Source organism: Lutjanus erythropterus, chromosome 17, assembly GCF_056507025.1.
Source record: "Lutjanus erythropterus isolate fLutEry1 chromosome 17, fLutEry1.hap2, whole genome shotgun sequence".
Taxonomy (NCBI): Eukaryota; Metazoa; Chordata; class Actinopteri; order Lutjaniformes; family Lutjanidae; genus Lutjanus; species Lutjanus erythropterus.
In genome coordinates, this window is record NC_139333.1 from 27793301 (window position 1) to 27806009 (window position 12709).

Here is a 12709-nt window from a genome sequence, read left to right on the forward strand (position 1 = left end):
AAGCACAAAAGGCAAGGAAACAAGCAAGGAAAGTCTTAAACCATAATGGACAAATTATACTTTTGACCTGGTGATCATGCTCAAAGAAAAGTTAAAGGATTAACAAAGTTACTGCAATTGATCCTGAAGGGAATGTTAATATCTGAACCAGATTTCATTGCAATTCATCTTAAAGTTGTCAGACATTTTGCTAAAAGCAGAAAATGTCAACATGCTAGTGGTGTTCGAGGGAAAAGTCAATAGGAGAAACTGACAACCAATTCTGAGCCTTTGGTTGCCATCATTGGCAACAACTTTTTAACATATAAAAAGCAAAGCAAAAGAAATTGTTTGACTGTGGGATGAAAAGTTCAACCAACCTGTCAGCATCACAAACAAATGTCCAAACTGACTCAGCTGACAAAGAACCAGACGAACCTGCACGAAAAAACAAAAAGAAAATTTGTGAAATACATCAATTTATACTGAAGTCACTTGAAAAGTCCGGTGCATCGCTTTCAGTTGCAAACGGATACCGTTTGTGTGTGTATGAGTCACCGAGGAGCAGTGACTCATACAGTGCTGGTAATAAAACTTTTAATCATTCTTTTATGTCACATATTTATTATTAAGTCAGTGTTGAGCCCTCATGCCTGAGGACCTTATTTCGTGGCAATCCATCAAATAGTTGTTGAGATATTTCAGTCTGGAACAAAGTGGTGAACCGGGCAACCGAACAACATTACCATCCATTGAGTCATGGCTAAAAACACGGCAATTTGTGATTTGTGGTGGAGTTACATTGAGTAACTATTTCTCAACCAAAGAAAAATGTTTATCAGTCTGCCCAGCAGGTCTGCGCAGCACCTCCACTGGTTTCCAGCATCTCACTGTGAGTCAGTTTTTCCCTGCTTTCTGTCTTTATGCTAAGCTAAGCTAATCACTTATCGGCTCCAGGTTCATATTAAATGCGCAGATATGAAACTGGTATCAATTTTCTCATGTCACTTTGAAGAAATAAAATTTTTCCATGTCTAACTATTCCTTTAAATCTTCAGAGCAGTAAAATCTTGATTTCTGTTTCTTGTTAAATTCTGCAAACAATGTTAAATGACTGTACATTTTTAATTATATTAGCTATTCAGACCTTTCAGACAAAACTTTTTTAGGGAAAGACCTCTCTGGTTAAACAGCGGTTGCAAAACACTGGCTCTGTTTTACTGTCTGAACGGTCCAGACAGGTCAGTTGGCCACGCTGATAAAGATCTGCTGTGGAGCTGCATTCTACAACAAACAAGTGCCCCGATAAATGACAGGACGGGGTGGGGGTTTACCCAAAGCAGCAGACATAAACACAGCAGCCCTCATGGATGGAGGGAGGTAATTTAGATATACCACCGCCATTAGCTCGATTAGGGTTCAATGCCTATGAATCCACAGGGCTTTCCCTGTTCGCCGGAGAAGGAAAAGGGGAAAAGTACACCGCAATTACATGTGTTCAACAAAAACGGCAACAGAGGAGGAAATGAGAGAGGAAGCCAAGGTGAAGTCTGAGCAGCAGAGCGTCTCCTCAGCTGTCTGTTAAGTCGGCCATCGAGGTAGGGTTGCATCGGGAATGGCCAGGGGGCTTTGGTGGAGCGTGCTGGCATTTCTGACACCGATCCCCAACTGACTCAACAGAGATAACACATCTGGTCGACTCCCTCTCTGGGTCAGACGAGCAAACTTTATCCAAGTTCAGTCTGATTGAATATCACTTCGTCTTTGACAGGGGATGACAGCTCGTGTGCTTTTATAAGCCCTGATATGTGGGGTTAGTTTGCACAGATTTGAGGCTCTTTTTTCCCTTTAATATCAGATATTCTAGATCTTTGAGGAACTTTCTGTCAGACACCTTGTGCAAGTTGATACCAGCAGCTTTGAATATTAGTCCCACCCTGTGTTTAGGGTAAGGCAATATAAAAGTTACCATAATACTTTATTTTTAACAATAACTAAGTAATATAATGCACCACAAGTACTCATTTCAGATGTGGGAGGCCTACAAAGTGCACAGAACTGTACAGCTGGTGCCAATAAATGTAATAGCCACCACACTGATGGTTAAAACTATAAACCAGCACATAAATGACAATTACCAACATAAACCATCATGTTCTGAACAGACACACATTACAAACACAAAGTAACAATTGCATTTTGGCACATAAAACAGCAAAACTTCAACTACCCAAACAACTAAGTAGTAAACTACCCAGCATGAGGCATGATAGGAAATGTGGGCCATCTACAGTATTTTAACCTACATCACAGCCTGTGAGGAGCAGCACACTCTGCCCCAAAAATGGACCTGAAGTGTAAATATATGCTTCAGGTCGTGGTTACAACCTTGAGACACAGCTGACACAGCCATTGCATAATTCAAATTCAGCAAAGGGACTGAGGAGGGAGGCGTGCATATAACAACCATTATAGGGGACATGGCCACGTGGCTACACTGAACACTGTAAGTATAGCAGTAACTGCTACAAGTCAGAGCTAGCCAACCGTGATCTGCAAAGAAACACCGGAAAGACAGAGAGTCCACTGGAGCTTTGACAGTTACTAGACACAGATTTGTGGCCCCTTTTGAAAAACTTTGTGTTATTGCTGTGTTGTAGCTACCTGAGCTAATTGCTAGCTGCTCAGAGAGGCTGAGAGGCTCTCTGGTGTTTGTGTGCACAGGAGCGGTGGTACAGCTGTAGCCCTGTTTATGATCAAGCAACAGAATGACTGAATTACTGAGTAAAGGGTTAGCAAAAAATAGTGTAAACTCCTGTGAATGAGTCTCGATTAGCATATACTTGAAAATGAGCACCATTTCACAGACTCACACACAAGAACAGGGACCAGGGGAGGTGGGCTGCTCACCTCTGATTAAAGGGCTCTAAAGCTGCAGTAGAGAGAAATCCTACAGAAAGAATTGATTCAGGTGTTTTATCTCCAGGATGCGAAATATCAAGGTTTTCGGTAGGAGGGTCTATATCCTAAGCCTGTCAGATGAACGTGTCACGCATGCATGCAACAGTTTACTGGTCGGCAGGAACCAGCTGTGTGTGACAGTAACTAGTAATATGTAGCCAAACATATTATACTTTAAAAGTAACTCCCCCACACTACGAACATTTCTAAATACAAATAATTCCAGATATTCTGTCAGATGAAACCAGTTTGAGTGGATTTTATCAGTAATTCTACAGTAAACAGTGAACTGGGTTAAACTGGTCTCCACGTTCAAATGTTGTGGCTGTGAACCAGTAAGTCCTCAGGCTGCTTTGGCGTCTGATGGAGTTGATGCTTGAAGGAGCCAGCCTCTATTTAAGGACTACCCGAGTCCCAGATCTGCCATGACTCGACGCACCCACACAATGGGGACAATTGCAGAGGGTGGGGGTGGGGTGGGGGGCATAATGCCGCAGGGTGGAGAGGAGCTCTGCTGAAGTGCGAAAGAGCAACAGTTTGAAATAATTTTTGATGAATAAGATCCTGGTTAAAGGTGACGATCGGGATAATTCTGCACCAACATGCCGAATCGCTCAACGCGATGATGCTTACGGTCGATGTCATGCGTTATAATTACATACACCGAGCTCTAATATAAATGTTTAGCAGAAAAGTGACGTCTTATTGATTCATGTGCGTAAAACAAAGCTGTACTTCAAGGAGCCTCCTCCTCCTCCTCTCTGTGAAGATGCTTATCCCGTGGCCTCATTATGTGAGCAGAAAAAGGCCGTGGCCCTGTTCTTTGTATCACATTTTCGGGGGGTTTTAAGGGGTTGTTATGGTTTGCAGATGTCACCCTGCATAGCATTTGGAGGGAGTCATTCCCTGGTGCTGTCAGGCTGGGACCCTCCTCTGCTCTCTCGTCTTCTCTCCTGGGTGCGGCGTCAGGGAGGGGTCTGCGCAGGAAACCCCACGGGGTGGATACGAACATGGCCTCGAGGTGGGGTAGAAACGCTCACAAACACACACATACATGTGTGCATACGCTTATTGTTGCATACCTGAGCGCGAGAACATGACGACGACCAGTGTTGTGATGACAACCATTGTATGTGTACATGTGTGACAAAGAAAGTCCTGGCAGGTTTTCATATTAATCATTACACTGATGCATCTGTCTTATTTCTATCAAATTCTCTTTGTTTCTCTTCTCTTCTGTTGTGCCTTCATTCTGTCACTGTTGTTCACTGTTAAAATTTCTGCCAGTAAAAGAAAAAAAAAAAAGCTCCATGATTGAGTCATAATTATCAGAATAAAAATCAGAATTCTGAGAAAAGGCATAATTAGGACTTTTTTTTTTATAAATCTCATAATTGGCTTTTCATCTCATATATTATATATAATTTTGAGTTTTTATCTCATATTTATGACTTTTTTTAATTTAATTGACTTCTTATCTCATAATTTATTTTTTATCTCATATTTTCAACTTTAAACCTCTTAATAATGACTTTTTAAATCTCATTTGTATGTATTATGTGATAATATGACTTTTTCTCATAATCGTCATCAATTTTCATGTCATAAATATAACTTTTTATCACATATTTTAACTTTTTATTGCTCAATAATGACTTTTTATCTCATATTTATGACTTCATCTCACAGTTCTAACTTTTTATTGCAAAATTGTAAATTGTCAATTTATCTCATAATTTAAACTTTTTATCAAACAAATTGACTTTTATCTGATAATGATGACATTTTATGCCACAGTCAGGATTTTTTATCGAATAATTATGACCTTTTCTCATTATTATGACTTTTTAAAATCTCATATTTATGACTCTTATCTGATATGACTTTTTCTTGTAATAATTCTGAATTTTCATCTCATAATTGTAACTTTTAATTACACAATTCTGACTTTTTATCTCCTAATTATGACTTTGTATCTCATATTTTTGACTAATCACACTGTTCTTTCTTTTGCAAAATTGTGAAAGTCTTATCTTAAAAGTATAATTTTTTTCTGACACAATTATTGCCATTGTACCTGATAATTATGACTTTTTATTTCAGAATTTTGAAGTTTTCTCTTCTGATTACAACCTTTATTTTAGAAATTTCAGCTTATCATCTAATTATTTTGACTAATTGTCTCATAAGTTTGACTTATTATCTTATCTGATCTAAATAAAACTTTTTATCTCACATTTATTACTGCAGGGATATTTTTATTTTTAAAGGCAAAAATGGTCTTCCACACTGTTATGCCTCCTATAAACTTATATGAAGGGAAATCGTGGTACAATAGGGGGTGTAGTGGTCTCAAATGTCCATACCTACATTAAAAAAAAGTGTTATACACAAAGACAGCTGTTAGAACATGTGTAACCGATGCAGACATCCAACTAAATAATGCAAATTTGAGGGAAAACTTTCCCTCCTGTCAGCCCAGTCGACCACAACTTCACACCCAGCGGAGGCCCTCATGTCTCCCACACCTTCTCCCTCATCCCTGTCACAGTCTCTGGATTTCTGGTTTGAGGGAAGGACTCATCGGTCCCTCCACTGCGGTTGAGAAAAAGCAAAAAAAGGATGAAGGGAGGGGTGAGAAAATTACATTGCATCTTCTTATAAATATTTCTTGCATTAAAGCCCCAGTTTGGGTTTTATGATGGATGATTTTATGGTGGAAAATGAGCTCTCTGTAACGTTCAGCTTCCAGTGGTGAATGAAAACAAAGATATATATTATTCCTGTGTTTGTAAACAGCACTAAAACGCACGTTAAACCCAAAAGTCTGGGTCGGTCAGTCAGTCAAAGAATGTCTTCAGCACAATGACGCATGCTATAACAAAGCCGGCAGGGTGATTTTAATGATGCTGTTTGGACTTCCAGCTCGGGCCTTTAAGGGAAAGCAAATGTTCATGCACTGCTGCATTATAAATGGATTTGATTTTGAGAAGTACTTAGGCACAGAACCAAACTAGGCTGAAAGGCCCAGGGACTGTAAACTAATATTGGTTTACAACACATGGTCCAGATTTCATAACAGACATTAAGACTCAATCCTGGAGGACACTCCTGTGGAAAAAGGATGATTGATGAACGCAAAGCGAGGTGTACGCATGTGTGTGTGCGTGAAGTGTGTGTCACTCTGTGAGCGCAGTTGGATGCTATTTTGGTGGGTTTGGAAGAACTGACCTAAAAAACTACTTCTGTGCGCTGTAAAGTGCTGTGGTAGCTCATTGTTGCTTCAAGAAGTGCCAGATAAATAATCTGCGGGTTGACCCAGCAGTAAAGGAACAGTTTTGACATTTTAGGAAGCGTGCTTATTCACTTTCTTGCTGAGAGTTAGATGAGAAGATTGATACCACTCTCCTGTCAGTACTGTAAATATTAGGCTCCAGCCAGAAACCAGTTAGCTTTGAGACAAGAAACAGAGGGAAACCGGTGATTGTAAATAAAGATGGATGACGTGTCTTCACTTCCTCCAACTAAACAAAAATGAAGCCAAAATATCCCTGATAAGAGTGCAGCCATCTTGCACTAGTGATGTCATTTGGAGCCACAGTCGTGGTCAGGGTTGGAGCTGCGGTATCTGGGTCCCGCCCGTACTCCCAGCTGAGTCACTCTAGAGCAAAGAGGTGCTGCTAACATCACCGCAACTGATGCAATATGGAAGACACACATGCCTGTGGGAGCTAGCTAGCTGGATAGCTTTGGGTCAACTGGTTCAGGGTTGGCATCTTTTTTTTTTAAGTGCAGGGAGGTTTTATTGTGCTAACAGGAACTTAATATTTTTTTCACTTTACCTGTCTCTCCTCTGAGCCCCACCCTCAGTGAGACAACAGAGGACAGGTGAGAAACTACAGTGACTGTGAATGACAGCAAAATGCAAGACTTAGACTGAGTTGAAATAAAATGAGTGCACATAAATCTGGTAAATTACTAAAGTAAAATATTAAGTGTCTTTCAGTGTGGGTGGGAAGTCCCACTGCAATTAAAGGGGAAACACTAAAGTGGTCAATCTTCTTATCTAACTCTCAGCAAAAGAGCAAACGTTTCCCAAAATGTTGAACAGTTGAACATGACAGAAGCACAAAGAGCAAAGAAAGGGGACCTAATCAACAAAATGCGAGCAAGAACACATGATCGAGCGAGTAAAATGCTTCGCTGCTGAAATGCTTCTGAAATACTGCTGGTGGTGCCTGCAGCCGTGCGGAGGACAGATCAGTACCGTTATGCTTGGTGGAATCAACTGGTTAGTCAAATACGCACCCGCCCGCAACTGTGACTATAAACCCCGAAACCCAACCCCTGATTTGACACATAGAGTCACTCACTTGTGTTCTTAATTGTGTTTCCATAGTGACACCGAGCCTAGCTTGCGGCTGTCAAAAGCTAATATTAGCCAAAACTAATACAGCGTTATTCTCACAGTCTTTGAGAGCAAAAAGATCTTCCCAAATTGTCAAACATACTACACTCATTTTCATTTGTGATGATGTATGTCCAGGGAAATTAACGTATTGCTGTATTGTGGGTTATATTATGGTTCTCGCCCGCTGCCCACCTGCAGTTATTTAAATATCACCTATGCCCACACCCGTTACACAATGTTTTTGCAGGTCACCCTTTCCCTACTACCCATCCCTTACGCAGGAGTGTTTAATATCCTCATGCCCGCGCATGTGTTAGTTCAGCTAAGGATTAAACGCTGCAAAAAGTAAAAAGAAAACAAACAAATGCTCATTGTGTTTCCTCCTCCCCTTTGCCTTGTAATTCAGACAATAATACAGTTATAAGTTACTTGGAGGTCACGCTGCATGTCTGTGCACCCAGTCAAACGCTCAGACTTGGCCGTGCGCCAGGCTGTGGCGATGGGTATCGGCATGCTCGTTGGCGTTTGCACTCTGAGTCATTACAGTAGTTCTGTAAATAGCAACCCAGCTAAAGGAAATATCTCAGATCAAATCAGAACATGAGTATTTTTCCCTAACCACCACGAGCGCGCACATGCGCGCGCGCACACACACACACACACACACACACACACACACACACACAGATACAACCACATGAATGCTGTACACGCACGCACACATCACAGACATCAGATGTTTCTGATGCACGCTGTCTCGTCTTCTGAGGATTAAAGAGCCGCTGAGATGACAACTCAACCACACCTTTGCTCGGATCATGTTAACAAGCGATTAAGTACATCTCATCAAACTGTTGCCACACTTGCTTTATTGCCAGTTGACGGCGGTTTCTCCTGACGTGTCCCATTCACACTTTTGATTTAGAGTCTCCACCAGATGACCAGCGCTGTGGCACCGCTCTGTTCTCCCCGCGGCCGATATGTTTCACTCAGATTACAGATTGTCCTGTATGAGAGCGCAGCATGTCAGGACAGAAGAATGAAGGAGTGATCAGCGGGGTCTCACTGCAGCCCCTGCACTCTGGAAAGGCTCCCACGAAATGAATTGAGATACTACAATAACTTCACAACAGACTTCCCCCGCTCCCAGAGGCTACATCCACACTACACTGTAGCTGTTAATCTTGATGACACAGGATACAATGGCTCCACTGTGGCTGCACTGCTGACTCAAATCTCTTTTTCCCCTCCATTTAGGTGACACACATCTGATATTTTATTTGTTCTCTCAACTAGGGTTTATTTATGCAAGTCTTAAATGACAGATTTTTAACTCTTGACAGGGCTGCACCAACAGATTCACAGCCATTTAATCTAATCAGAGTTTAGAGTTTAAAACTAGGTCTAAAATTTGTAAATACAGATTTAACCAATTGTGTACTGATGTCAACAGAAATTACAGTTTAATCAATATGGAGATGCTTACCCAAATGTAAAATTAATAAATAAATAAAAAAATATATATGAGTGCTTTAAGGAACTTAGAGGGGAACAGCTAACTTTTGGCTGCTCTGCATTTCTTAACAAAATGTTGCACTGTTTGCTAGATTATTTTTAAAAAGTCACGTTTGCTAGGTAGTTAAAAACAAAGAAAAAACAAGAATATTATGTTCGCTTGCTTGCTAAAAAGTAAAATAAAAGTTATACTGTTTGTAAGCTAGCTAAAAAAGACAGAAAAAATCTTATGTTGTTTGCTAGCTATTTAAAAAGGTAACAAAACACTACATTATTTGCCAGCAAGCTAAATAGTTAAATAAAATGTATATATTTGTAAACTAAAATCAAACAAAGGGGAAAAAAGCATTATACTGCTTGTTAAAAAAGAAAAAAAACGTGTTTAGTGACAAAATAAAAGTTATATGGTTTGCTTATAAATAAAGAAAAAAAACTTATGTTGTTTGCTAGCAAGCTAAGAAGTTAACAAAACACTGTATTATTTTGTTCACTAGCTAAAAAGGGGTGGCTATTTTAAAGTTTAATGATGGATCACGGTTTTTAGTTTAAAGTTTTGTTAAAATAGAATTAAATTTAATCCAGGTTTAGAATAAAAACGACTCAGAGGTTTAAAGAGTGGTTTAAATTTAATCTCTTAATTTTGAGATTGTTTTAAAGTTTGTCACATAAATTAAACCATGATTAAATCTGAGTTAAAAATTCATCCTTGTTGGTCCAATCCAGCCTTTGTGGTACAAAGAAGAAAATGTTACAGTTAAAATGGTTTTATTCTAGAAATTAGCGGTCTAAATGGCAGAACATGAGATTTTTATGTTTTTTAGTTGCTCTAATCAGATGTACCCCCAGGCTGAACTATTTCTTATCATTAGTGACATAAAATTTAAAGATATTGCATGCATGTTTATATAGCGTGAACTTCTTGCTGAGAAAATAAATGTGAAACCACACGAACATGAATTTTTTCCTAGTTTAGGATGTTATTAAGAGGCCGCATTTGTGCCACAAAATGCTCAAAAACAGATGTGTGTTAGCGTGTCAATACAGGCTGAGTCCTATGGGAAACATGTCAGGTTTATGCTGAGTGTGTAAATGTAACCAGTGACATTTGCGTGCAGTGAGAGTGCAGTCGTATGTCATTTGACTTTGCTGGAGGTTTTTCGGTCCAGTTAAGGAATGTATAGGAGGCTCCATACAGTGACATCACCCTCCTCTGTACGACTCCCTGGAGCTGAGACGATGACCGAGACCAAATATTCTGCTCATGATATGCTGGTGTGTAAATGAAGAGCTCAAAACGCACAATGATGCAATTAGTTGTAAGCAGTGGCAACAACTTACAGCGCAAGTGGGAATGTGCTTCTTATAATGCAAAATGATCAGTGCTAATTACTTCAAAATCACTTAACTAGATCTCACCGTCATTGAACACTGTTCAACCGGAGATGTTCCCAATCTTATCTGCGCTCCCATGTTTGTGTTGGTCTTAATATGAGGTGTGGTCAGGAACTTTGTTGTTGCATTGCTATCTTGAGGCAGTAGAAAGCGACGGATCCATTGACCAACAAAAATCCCTGAAAAAGACGACTGGATGGCAGCATATGTTGCTCAAAAAGCTGTACGCGCCTCCCAGCATTAATTCTCAGATGTGATAGTTAGCCATTGCCATGGCACTCACAACCATGATTTCTGGGGACTCATCAGACCACAGCACTCTTTTCCTCTTTGCGTCAGTCCATCTCAGATGAGCTCAGGCCTCAGAGAAGTCTGCAGTGTTTCTGGATGTTGCTGATATATGTCTTTCTCTGTGCATGGTAGAGTCTTAACTTGCATTTGTAGATGTGGCGATGTAGTATCCTTTATACAATGATCTGGGTTTTTAATGCAGTTTTTAATGCAGTGCTGCCTGAGGGGTCAAAGGTCACAGACATTCAGTGTTGGTTTTCAGCCTTGCCCCTGAATTTCCAGATTTCTCTGGATTCTCTTTTTGCTCCTGTCACAACTCCTTCAGAAATGTGCTGCAGACATTATATTCAGAGTAAGTGTGTTTTTACAAAAAACATTGAACCTTATCAATGCAATGCAAATCATTGCATACTGTATTTATTTGCATTTTTCACAGCTTTCTTGGAACCAGGCTTGTGGTAATGATGAAAATTTAGTGAACTTGTTCCAATATATTCTTAGAAACACTCTCTTCTTCTAGTGTTCTGCTGGTTGACTCTTTTTTTCTTTTCACGGTGTAGTTTTTCCAACAGGTGCAGCTGCAGCTTCTCAGTCAAAAAGTCATTTTAATAGTCGTTAAGAAATCTATAAAATTAATTAATTATAAATGAAAAACAGATTTATTGTTCACCTACAAAGGAAGGAGGTAACAAGTACTGATGGTGCTAACACTCTGTGACCATGATGCAAAGGAGTGGTGACATGTCTGTCTGCAGTGACCACAGATGTATGTCTGCATGTGGAGCTCAGAGAATGACTCTGCAGTGGTGGTCTCTCTCTCTCTCTCTCTCTCTCTCTCTCTCTCTCTGTGTGTGTGTGTGTGTGTGTGTGTGTGTGTGTCAGTGCGGTGGTGGTCTGAACCCTGAGCTGGCTCCCTCCCAGCAGCTCCGAGGCAGAGGCGAGCCCCTCTGCCAGGCCGGGCCCCACTGTGGGAAACAGCCTCTGTGTTATTGTACGCGCAATGAATTGCTGATGACGCATTTGTTTATGCGCTTGCTCAAATAATGGGAACATTAAATATTTGGCCTGAATAATAATAATCCATTTCCTCGCCACCACAGAAATATGACTAATCGTATGGAAATTAAAAATAAGCAAACATGCCGTCAAACGATTGTATTTTGTGGATATGATGAAGATTTGTCTGCACACACCCTTCATGGTGAGCATTACCTCAGATTTATGTGCACCATTGAGGGGATCCGCCCTTTACGACAGGGCAGCCGCACATTCCTTTGGAAAATCATTACGTTGTGAGAATGATTGGAAATTCAGTGACGCTGTTTTGCATTTAAAGGGATAGATCAGGACTTTTTAATAATTTAAATAACTCCTCACTACACCCCTTAACTAAATAGTGTTGAAATATATCGACAACATTGACTAAATTATGTCCAACAACAAAAATATACCAAGATGTGAGATCTGAGTTCTGATATTAGTGTAGTTTTGCACAAACATCAAATAACATATCTCATATTGGTCACGTAGCTCGACAACCCAAAACACTGCAGCAGCACAGGTTTGGAGCAAGGATGTTAATGACCAATCAGTAATTGATTTATCGCCGTTAAGAATTTCACTAACTGCATAAATCAGTATTTAATCAATAGAAATGACAATAATTGAGAAACGGATTGATTGACTGCTTTCTGCCATTGATAATGCATTAAACATCAACTGTGAGTAAAGCAAACTGAGTAGTTGTTGAGAATAATTTGTACTTTTACTCAGTATTTTTGTATCACATTTACCTTTACTTGTAATTGAGTAAAATATTAGAAATGCAACAGTACTTGTACTTGAATACAGATTGGCAGTACTCTTTTCATCGCTGGGTAAAATACAGTAAAGTGGCTTAGTTTCCTACACAGGTACTCCTGCTGCTTCTGCAAGCCGACTGCCTTCGATTGTCAGTAATACACCGACCATGGCTAATACACCTCATGCAACCTCACTTCAAAAGACCCGAACTATCCCTTTAAAATAATATATCGAAGACTCAGTTTGTCACAGCTTCGGTAAAGTATGGAAATTCTGATCAATATAAATCTTTGTTTGGCCACAGAAAGTGTTTGGCAGTGAAAATAATGCCTGGAATTAAAGGATGAATCAAACTGT

The 12709-nt window shown here is 39.9% G+C and overlaps 1 long non-coding RNA gene across 1 annotated transcript in view; it reads right to left on the reverse strand.

Annotated features, from left to right (window-relative positions):
- Positions 1-325: 325 nt before the first annotated feature.
- LOC146312381 (uncharacterized) overlaps positions 326-12709 on the reverse strand; it is a 49939-nt gene continuing 37555 nt past the window's right edge. The window contains exon 4 of the long non-coding RNA XR_014772159.1: positions 326-417. This is a non-coding gene — a long non-coding RNA (uncharacterized LOC146312381). The remainder of the gene's footprint in view (positions 418-12709) is intronic.